Raw genomic sequence first — 10,952 nt, forward strand, 5'->3', positions numbered from 1 at the left:
CACTTCATGACAATAATGAACATATTAATAATTAACTATACAAACATCCCAAAAGAACCAGAGCCTGAAACATCCCTTCTCAGAAAATATCATTGTGTTTGTACCCAATTCCTACAGAGCAGCACTTGGCTTTGGCATCTCCTACCTTCCTGATTGGAGATGGTCCCTTCTGCACATGGGCCACAAGCATGGCAACAGATGGGCTCTCCTTCCTTCATCATCTTGGCAAATCCAGTCTGGCAACTTTCAGTACATCTGGAAAAAGGCACGGTCTATCCATGAAGAGAAGAAACATCCAGCGAAAGTGGTTAGTCTAGAAGTTATACTGAAATTTGTGGAAATTAGTTATGAAGTTGGAAACAGCGTAGCACAGAAATTTAGGTTGTTAGTTAAACATTGTACCAGAATGAAGACCAGAATTAATGAGGTTAAATCGGTGATTATATTCAGAAAACTGAAATTGGGGCATAATCCCACCCTTCCACCTGAAGAAGGAAAGAAAGAGAGGGTGAGGATAGAGATCTTGGGGAGGGATTTTATCTCATCGGTAGAGCCCATATACTTGCCATGCAGAAGATCATGTGGTCAAGACCTAGCATCTCCAGTCAAAAGTAACAGGAGGTGGTGTGAAAATCATTGCCTATAGTCTGACAACATAACCTCCATACAGGACAGACAATAGTAGGATGGATTGACCAAGAGTACTGCAGCTAGTTATGGTCTAGTGGAAAACTGAATGCTGAGAAGGAGCCAGAACAAGTTTGGTTTCAGTCAGTTAAGGCTGGTGCCTCCCAATAAAATTGGGGGAGATGCGGGAAGCAGTCTTTTGAATCATTAAATCCAGCAACCCAATTCTACAAAAATCGGAAACTGAAGCATATGAACTTTAAGATCATGAGTGCAAGGTGGGTAGCGGGGATTCCCACATCCACAGGAAAATACTTCTTTGGATTCACATTTTCATGTTTCAGTAACAGCTCCCATTGCACAGAGACTGAAGTGACTTTAAGATCAAAGGTGCAAAACAGTGGGGTGGGGTGGGGGAATTCACGCAATCACAGGAAATGAGGAAGAGGGTGAAGTTCTCACACCAGCCCTAATCCACCCCTTTGAATGTTGTAACAACCACACAAATCATCCTCACAAAAATATTCATGTGGTTCTGGTCCAGATTCTCCTGTTTCAACAGCAACTCCCATTGCACAGAGAACAAAGTGACCTTATGATCATGATTGCAGAACAGTGGAGTCTTAAAGACTAATGAATTCATTCTGGTCTAAGTTTTCTGGGCACCATTCACTTCATCAGATGCAATTGAATTGACCCCCTTTCATACCTGTTCAAGTAATATGACAATCTGCACATTACAAAACTCCACTTATAAATGTATACTAATATATAAAGAGGACTGGGGCCCCATCTGCACAAGCTATTTACTCCGGGGATGCTGCGAGTCAAGGTCCTTCGGGACATAGGATGCAGTGCCACTCCATGGCCTAACTGTGGTTTTCACCTGGAAAATGTGGATTTCCAAATATGCCTTCTGCTGCAATGTTTTTGGTTGGCTGCGATGGGTTTCCCTCGGTTGTGAGCTGTCTGTCTGTTCCCTGAACTGGCACTGCATGTTGTGGTGGGCATGTGGTAAATTTGCGTAGTGCTTGTGTCACTCTATGCCTAACACGGAGTTTTCCTTTTTTACAGCAGCTGCACACTGCATTGACATTTTCACTGACACTAAAGACAGGGAAAAAAAATAAAAACAAAGAGGTCAAATACAAAGGATCCAAAAGACCTTGTAACACTGTGTGTGTGTGTGTGTGTGTGTGTGTGTGTGTGTGTGTGTGTTTTGGTGGGTCCATTGGAAGAGGCACATCAAATCCCCCTTGTTCCAGTGCTTCCGTAGATCACGTGAGCACAAACTCTGGCTGAAACCTAATTTTATTACTCAAACGGTGTCGAGTTACATCACCAACAGCCCACACAAAACAACATAGAAACTCCCAAGCCAGGGAACCGCTACAGCAACGTTCCTCCCTTCAAGTCTCTCTAAAGTTGTGCGTTTTGGCTGGCAGGCAGATCAGCTCCTCCGTTCTCACTGTCTTCCCAGGCTGCTGGGGAAATTCGCTCTGAGGACAGGAGTTCTTTTGCCTTGCCCTCCCCCGGGAGCTGTTCCTCAAGACAGGATTTTCTAAATATGCTCTCATACCTCCACTAAGGCCCAGATAAGCAGTTTCTACAGGTTAAGGTCTGGGAATGCCTATGCCTCCTGCCCCACAGTTTACCCCATCTGGAGCTGAGGTGACTCTTCTGTTAAGTCGCCCGTCACCTGCAGCCTTGGGTTCCGTTTCTTCCTACCAGGTCAGTGCATGGTTCTCCACCCCTCCTCCTTCTCCATCTTTACAGCCCCTGCTGGCTCTTACTGCTCTTCCCACTCCACTAACAGCTGCAGGATTTAGGCCAGGGGTGGAAACACCTCCTTCCTCTGGTCTCCTCTGGTCTCTGTCCCCTCCCTCGGCTTGCCTGCAGTCTTTGTCCTCCATGTTGTTTTTCTTTCTCTTCCTCCTCCAAACCCTCAATGTTCTAGAATCGTAGAAACATAGAATCATAGAATAGTAGGGTTGGAAGGGGCCTACAAGGCCATCAAGTCCAACCCCCTGCTCAATGCAGGAATCCAAGTCAGAGCATCCCTGACAAATGGCTGTCTAGCCTCATCTTGAAGGCCTCCAGTGTAGGAGAGCCCACCACCTCCCCAGGTAATTGGTTCCATTGTCGTATTGGTCTTACAGTCAGGAAGTTTTTCCTGATGGTCAGCTGGAATCTGGCTTCCTGTAACTTGAGCCCATTATTCTGTGTCCTGCACTCTGGGATGACCAAGAAGAGATCCTGGCCTTCTTCTCTGTGGCAACCTTTCAAGTACTTGAAGAGTGCTATCATATCTCCCATCAGTCTTCTCTTCTCAAGGCTAAACATGCCCAGTTCTTTCAGTCTCTCTTCATAGGGCTTTGTTTCTGTCCGCCTTCAGTCCACGTTTGTCTCTGACTTGCTTGCTCCGTCTTATCCCTGCCCTCCCTGACTTGCCTAAACACTGCCTCTTAAGTGTGTGCTCCCGGTGTAGCCCCACCCCCAGAACTCCGGCCAGCAGACCCTGGTACTTCCGGGACGCGCTGCATAGGAGCAGCACCTGCTTGCCTGCCCCCCCCCACTTGCTGCCTCTCCCAAACAGCCTGTTGACTGTTCCTCTCACTGCTTTGGCTGAGGGGTGACTGGCCTTGGGAGGGAAACAGCTGCAATGGGCTCTCCTAGGGTAGGGCATGCCTCGGCGATCCCTGATAAGTCATCACAATATACGCACACTTGTGCACACACATATATATACACACACACACGGACACACACACACACATACACAGACACACACACGAGTATATATATAGATATATACCTGAATATATACATACACACATACACGCACACAGAGAAACCTACTGTCCTGTCACGTGTGGTCTGAATTCAGTCAGCTTGCATCTCTACACCTTTCTCTCTCACACACACACAAACACACAGCCACCACATTTACACAGGACACCCTTGGCGTAAAGCCAGTTTTGGGTCCTGCACCTACAGAGGAGACCCAAACATTGCCATACAATGGCATACCTGTTGGGAGGCAGGGGGACCGATCCCTTTGCTTCCCTGCTTCCCTGCTCTGTCTGCTACCTTCTGTGAAATTTGTGTTTCGTGATGGCCATGCTCACCACAACAGCCATTATGTGAATGGGCACACCCCTAATGGATGCCATTTTGTGACAGCACCCACAGCAGATTTGAACATTTCAAATATGCCCTGAAAAATTTAGAGGAACACTGGCCTAGCAGACTTCACAAGTGTTCCATATAATCATGCTAAACTTCTATATTCATAGTCACTAATGCCCTCACCCGGCACCAGCTTGTCTGGCTAAAGGGGGGGGGCCATTGCGGACGGGTGGGGTGACATGATGCAGGGGCCTTTGATTGGTGCACCCCAGTGGCACCACCATGCAAGGAGGGGCAGGCTGAGTTGCCTTAAACTCAGCCCCCTTCTCAAACTCAGCTCTCTGGCTCAACACAGCTAGAGAGAACTACAGCTCTGCCACAAACGACAAAGGACACCGGCCTGCTGGAGACCGGTGTTGTCGGGCACGCTGAGGGCCCCGGCTCTTGAGGCTGCAGTGCGCCCGCCCCCTCCTTTCTCCTCGGTCACAACGAGGGACTTTGGCCTGCTGGAGAACGGCTTCATCCTTGTTCCAGCCGCCTGGACCCAGCTTCTGCGCGCCAAAATCTTCGCTTGGTGATATTGTTCGCCTCCCTCCCTCCTTCTCCGGCTCCTTTCCTCTCGCCCGCCCGTCCGCTCGGTCTCCTCGTGTACTCGCTCTCCTGCCCGCTCGCCCGCCCGCCCGCCTGCTCGATCGCCTCCCCACCCGCTCGCTCGCTCACCCTGCCCGCACGCCCGCCCACTTGCCTGACGGGCCCGCTGGCTGCCGGGCCGGCTCACGGCCCACCTGCCGGCCTGTCTACCTGGCCGCTGGCCTTGCCGGCCTCTTCCTCCTCGCCTTGCCGGCCTCCCTGAGGTGTTGCTCCCGGCGGGAGGCGTCGGCAGGCGGGTGAGCGCGGCGCCGGTGTTTGCCGGCGGCAGCGCTCCAAATGATGGTCTGACTGCCCCCCCCACTGGTCAGCCAAGCCTGCCTGTTGGAGGGGCGCCTGGCTGCTGAGCCGAGTCGGGGCATGTATATCACAGCCTGATTGGTTGCCTCCCATGGACTTGGGACGTCTCCCCCTCCCACCCAAAAAATAAATAAATAATAATAATAATAATAATAATAATAATAATAATAATAATAAATAGGAAGAGCTGCCGCTCAGTGGTAGAGCACATGCTTGGCATGCGGAAGGCCCCAGGTTTAATCCCCAGCGTCTCCAGGTAGGGCTATGAAAGAATCCTGCCTGAAACTCTGGAGATCTGCTGCTGCCACTCAGTGTCAACAATTCTGTGCTAGATGGACCCAGGGTCAGACTCAGTATAAGGCAGCTTCCTATGTTTGTATGAAAAGAAAGCTTTAATTAAATAAATAATAATATTAATATTAATCATAATAAAAATAATAAAAATTAATTAAATTACAATTATTAAATATTTAATTAATAAAATTGCGTAACAGCGGTGACTGCCTGTTTGGCGCCTCCCGTGACAGGGTGCCCTCGGCTGTGGGCACCCATGCTTAAACGCAGCTCCATCACCTTTGGCCCCCGGCTGCGCCTCTTGAAAATCTGATTTTCTATCTAAACGGTAGTGCAGCGCTCCCATGCCTCTCTGTCTCGGTCTGGAACTCACACCCGCAGATCTTAAGACTGTGGGGTGGCTGCCTATTGTCTGGGGTGCCCAGCGGCTTTATTAACTCTTTGATGGTGTCAAGGGCTCCTTAGAGGGCTCTCTCAGTCTAATCCAGTAGCCAAGTCCAGACATAGACAAAGGGATTCTTTTCAAAGATTTATTCTTCCTTTGCAACTTAACAACTCTACAGGTATCAACTAGATCTGAGCAGCAGCATCCCTATGCCCTAAGTTGGAACAGTTGGTCCCCGTATGAAAAGCAATTACTGGCAGACCCCTGAATATAAGGACTAGGGAAAATCCCTCCCCTTTTCCCTTGGATCCTCGGGGCGCAGCCGTTGAGTGCGCGCCTTCACTAAGTCTGCTATCTGTGCTCGGTCACTCCCTTGACTGCTAACTAAAACTAGGAATGTGGGGGGGAGGAAACTCCGTCAGCTGTTGGTCCTGGGAAAGAGGAGCTCGCTCCTCTCCCAGGAGCGACTGCTCTTCCTCAGCATTAGAACTACTCTGGGATTCTATGGGCTCAGTGTCCACCCTGACAGATAGCTTGCTTAATTCACCTCCTGCATCATGCCTCCTAAGAAGGGCCAGGGTGGTAAGAAAGGGAATGGCAGGGCCCCGCCCCCCCCTCCCCAAAGTCCGCTGCCAAGGCCTGATTCTGATTCTGATGTGGACGCAGACCCAGTACTGGCATCAATTTTTTCTCGTTTGGAAGCTGCTGAGTGTTCCTCGGGGATCCCTCCTCCTCCCCTGGCCAGGCACAAAAAATTCTCAGTGGTCCAGCACAAGCGAACACGACAGCAGACCCAACGCTCATTGCTCCTTTCTATTTCAGATCGCCTGGACGCTATTGAGGCATCCACCTCCTCTTCATCGGCTCTTCCAGAAGGCTCACCGCCTTCAGCAGAGCTCCTCCCTTCTGCTGCCTCATCTTCCCTGGGCGCACAAGCAACAACCTCGGTTTTTTCCAGCTGGGGATCAGAGTGTGCCCATGATTGGTACAGCTCGTCTCGGGGTTCAGGGCACCCGGACACCAGTGAGGCCTCCATCTCACCTTTGCAGGTTCACCATGGCTAGGGTTGGTGGAGAATTTCTCCCCGAAACTTCGGGGGGCCGAGTGCCAACGTGTTCAGCCCCCTGAACAGGTTTCAGGGAGAAATCCTCCGCACCCCCCCGCCCCCCGCACCCCCCCCCGGGACGGGACTTACCTTCGCCGAATGTCCCTCCCGGCGGCGGGTCCAGCCGGCGGTTCGGTGGGTGTTCGAGTGGGGCGGGAGCGGCAGCTGGTCTTTCGACGGGCTGCCGCCGCCGCCATTGCAATGAAAGAAAAAAAAAAAAAGCCCCCTGATAGGCTATGTGACGATTCACGTAGCCTATCACGGCTAGATTTGCAAAGTCAGCCGTGATAGGCTACATCAATCGTCACGTAGCCTATCACGGGTGACTTAAAAAAAAAAAGTGTGTACGGATAATGGCGGCCCCCATAGGGAGCCGCCATTCCCGTTCCTTATTTGGTCGCTGTAGTCTACGTAAAGATTTACGTAGACTACGGCGACTAAATAAGGAATGCGAATGGCGGCTCCCTATGGGGGCCGCCATTCGCGTACGCGCTTTTTTTTTTTTAAGTCACCCGTGATAGGCTACGTGACGATGTACGTAGCCTATCACGGCTGACTTTGCAGATCTAGCCGTGATAGGCGACGTGAATCGTCACGTAGCCTATCAGGGGGCGTTTTTGTTGTTTTTTTAAACTTTCGCATTCGCGGCCGGGCAAGGCGGGAAGCCTCCTCCCCGGCCTGAATTTCGGCCGGGCGAGGCGGGAAGCCTCCCCCCCCCGGCCTGAACTTCGCGGGGGGACCAGCGAAGCGCCTCCCCCCCACCGCGAACCTCCTTCGAGGAGAGGTAAGTGACTTTCGTCCACCCCTAACCATGGCAGCACCCCACCACTGTAGGCAGTCCACCTTCCTGCGGCATCTCCATCAGCAGTGATCTAAGCAACATCCTCCTCCTTGGGGTTTCGCCCAGGCGACACAGCACACCAGAATGCGGTCCGCCCTCATGAGGCATCTCCATCAGGAGCAATGCAAGTGGTATCGCCTCCCTTGCTCCCGGGGACCCAGACATGGCAGCCCTGGATATGGGTGAGATGACTGCACCTCACCCCAGTTGTTCAGACGGGTGACCCTTAGGGCTGTGGGATTGCTGCCTTAGCTTACCTACCTGGGGGCGGCTGTCCCTCCCAATGTCATCTCCCTATATGACGCCTGCAGCTCCGTCAGTCACACCCCAGTAACCCCAGCTGCTTAATGCATCATCTTACAGGGTTTTTTCCTGGATTAATTAGGATCCCTCGCCTGCCCCCGCCCGTTTTGGACATCCATGTAAAGGGCATATCAGATCTCTACACTAATCTGGCGAGTTGTACTGTCACCAGGGCTACTCCTTCTCGTAATGTCTTTTGCCCGAGGAGGTGTGCGAATGGCTTGTTTAGCCCTCTCGCAGGAGGGCCGCCATTGCCCTTCTGTGCATAAGGACCTGTTTGACCAGGACCTTTCACTCCAATTTTGACTCCTTCCCAGCTGGGGTCGGCAACAGATCTGGCAGTGGCCACATTCACCAGGCGGTCTCCCGCACTGGCCCTCGGCCTGTGGCGGGTCCGCTGCTTCAGCACTGCTATCTGTGCTGGGAGTAAAGCCCCAATGGGCACATGCTCCCCGGACACGTGCAGTTTTCATCGTGAAGGCTCCCTTGTAGCAGTCAGCACTCTTGCACCTCTTGTCCAATGCTCGGGGAGGGGAGGGCCCCTTGGAAAAGCCGAGGCAGTAGGAAGCTCTGGATGGCCAATGCCTAGTAAGGTTGGCGCTGATACTCCGGCTTTAAGACACTACCCAACTGGGGGAACGCGTCTTAACTTGGAACACGGTTTATGCTAGGTTCTAGGGACCCCTAGCATTTTTTCTTTAGGTCAACATAGACCATCCCTACCTCGTAAGCAACATTTCTCCTCGCTAGGCGTCGACAGGTTCAGGAGAGGTTAACAATGCAGTACTGGCAGAAGGGTTTTAGGCCCCCCCTTTTTTCCACACCCCGTTAGCTATTCCAGGGATCTCCCTTCTCAAAATGGTGCCCAGGAAATCCTCTAGGGAGTTTATCCTGATTCGTAACCTCTCTTTCCTGAAGGCCAGTCAATTATCATGAGATCCCTGATCATCTCTGCTCAGCGTGTCACACCTCTTCGATGAGGCAGCTGTCTTTGTCTGGGATCCCGGCCATGGGTCCCTGATGGGCATGTGCTACATGGAGTCCAAAGATGGTGGTCATTGTTCTGACCTAACGCAAGTATTGCTTCCCCTTTTCTGTTACTTCGGTGCCCCTTAGCTCACAAAGGCTGAGGGCCTGTCTCCCACAGCAACATTCGGTGAAGCCAATCTGATACCCTTAGGTGTTATTCTCACCTCCCTCAGGACAATTTTCAGGTCCATTAGGCACAGCTCCAATTAGTTATACATCAGGCATGGCTTCAACTTAGTAGGGCTTTAATGGCACCTCCTTTCGGAAGCGTGAGCCTCTCCTCAAAGCCGGACTGTGGACTCACATGGTTCCACCCCTACCCCAAGGGGTTTCAGATTCTTAGGGCAGGTCCAATCGTGCAGTGGGTAAAGGCCTGTAGAGTGGAGGCTGCTGCCCCCGCAAAGCACATTGAGGGATAACCTTATAGCCAAGTCAGTAACCACCACCCCCCTTCGCTATGACAACATGACCACGTTATTCATTCTCCGTCCTCCCGAAATTGGAGGGTCATGTCATGTGTCAGTGTGTTCGCGCTCCAGAGTCAGTATTACAACATCTGGTTCTGGGTCCACCATGTGCTGGGTTAGGCAAACCCAATTGTTGATGCCTTGTCATGAAATTAGGTCAACATCCTCTGGGCCTTAGCCCTGTGGGTGCTTCATTCCCAGATCCCATCCTTGCAGTACTATGGGAGATCGGGATACTGAAGCCAGGCATGCCAGCCTGCATTCCGTGGCTCTCCGTACAGGAGCCACCTGCGACATAGCAGGGCGTGTGTGCCACGCATTAGGCAAAACCTCAGCAATAGGATTCATGGCCCTTATTTATAGATCATTGGCCACAATTTCATGCCTCCGTAAGGAACAACAGACTATTTGGGACCATAAGTCGCAAGCTGGCCATTTAGCCTTCCAGCCCACAAAGGTGGGTTTCACTGACTCCATGTCAGAATTTAGGTTTCGGCGTGCAAGATAGTGTTGGGCACAGATGTTTGCCTGCATTAGTAAATTAACCACCCTCTCTCTCTGGACACCCCTTTCGGGCTCTGGGGGTAATGGCCCTCCATTTGAGCTTTCCAATAAGACGTTTCCCTGTTCCACGTAGCAGCCCTAACGGAATGCAGGGTTGGTCTGGGCTCACAAGGCCGACTTGTCCCGGAGGGCCTTGATTTGCTGCAAGGTACAGGTCTGGCCCAAAGTAATCCATTTACATATTTGGTGATCAAATTGATCGGCATGGCAAGGGCACGGCAGTGGCCCACGGCCAAATGCAAGTCAATGGATTATGCTCTGGCGGGACCTTATGGGTTTTATGGCATGCCATGGGTCTGAGGAGGGGCCTCAATTTTTATCACTTCAATGGTTTGCTGTTGACTTAAGGGCAATTGTGTAGTTTCCCTTAATGTGCTTCTTCCTTAGACCAGCAGACTCATTATACGCCAGTACGGGTGCTCTTACATGGGCACGTTTTGATGTCTGGAGCTGCATGAAGAGCTTGTATGTCTTCTTCAGAATTCAGCTTCTGTCACCCTGTCACATTAAGATCCAGTGGCTCCATAGACGTGTCATACGGTGGGAGTCCCCTCCTCACTCTGTCCCACCAAGTTTGTCAGTCTTCCTCCGCAGGTCCAGGTGCTGCACATTGGAGGGAATGACTTTGGCTTTAAGCCAGGCGAGGACCTGATGGAACAGGCCTTGGTTGAGATACAGGTGATCCAGCATACCTGGCCGGAAGTAGCCTATTGCAGCCCTCACTGCTCCCATGGATCAATGGGAAGGAATGGAATGTCGTTGCCAGTGGCAGGGCACATTGGAAATTGCACAGAGAAATGGCTTATTGCCAGGTGAATGAGGTGATGGATGCACCACCCGCCAGGGAATTCTGTGGACATGGAGGGAGCGTTACAGGTAGGACAGTGTCCACCTGTCTCATTTAGTGAATAACATATGTCTGTCTGATCTGCAAAGGGGCCTGCAGGAAGTTCTTCTGCGCAGGTTGGGGAAGTTTCACAAGCTCTAGGCTTGTGACTCCTGTGGCGGCTAGGACGGGCAAACCAGGAAAGTAGGGATGGTGTGCATGCAGAGGCACCTTATGGTGACAGGTGACGCCTGAGGGCCCCCCAAACGGGTGTGCGGCTCGGCGGGGGGATAAGGGTTGCCTGGGAGACCAATCCTACTCACTCACCCAGGTGTTTCGCAGCACCGGGTCGGGGGTGACACCGGAAGGTCTACCTCCCCCAGAAGGGGCAGCCCGGAGGGATGGCAAGATCACCGCCACCCCTCAGGCTGGGT

General features: G+C 51.9%; 1 protein-coding gene across 1 annotated transcript in view; it reads right to left on the reverse strand.

Annotated features, from left to right (window-relative positions):
- Window positions 1-272, reverse strand: part of LOC146355489 (vomeronasal type-2 receptor 26-like) — a 4,485-nt gene extending 4,213 nt beyond the window's left edge. The window contains exon 1 of the mRNA XM_084832564.1: window positions 146-272. The gene's annotated coding sequence lies outside the window, so the exon portion shown is untranslated. The remainder of the gene's footprint in view (window positions 1-145) is intronic.
- Between the last annotated feature and the right edge of the window lie 10,680 nt (window positions 273-10,952).

Source organism: Heloderma suspectum, chromosome 2 (genome assembly GCF_057233095.1).
Source record: "Heloderma suspectum isolate Gila_16-S chromosome 2, 16-S_ref, whole genome shotgun sequence".
NCBI classification, from domain to species: domain Eukaryota; kingdom Metazoa; phylum Chordata; class Lepidosauria; order Squamata; family Helodermatidae; genus Heloderma; species Heloderma suspectum.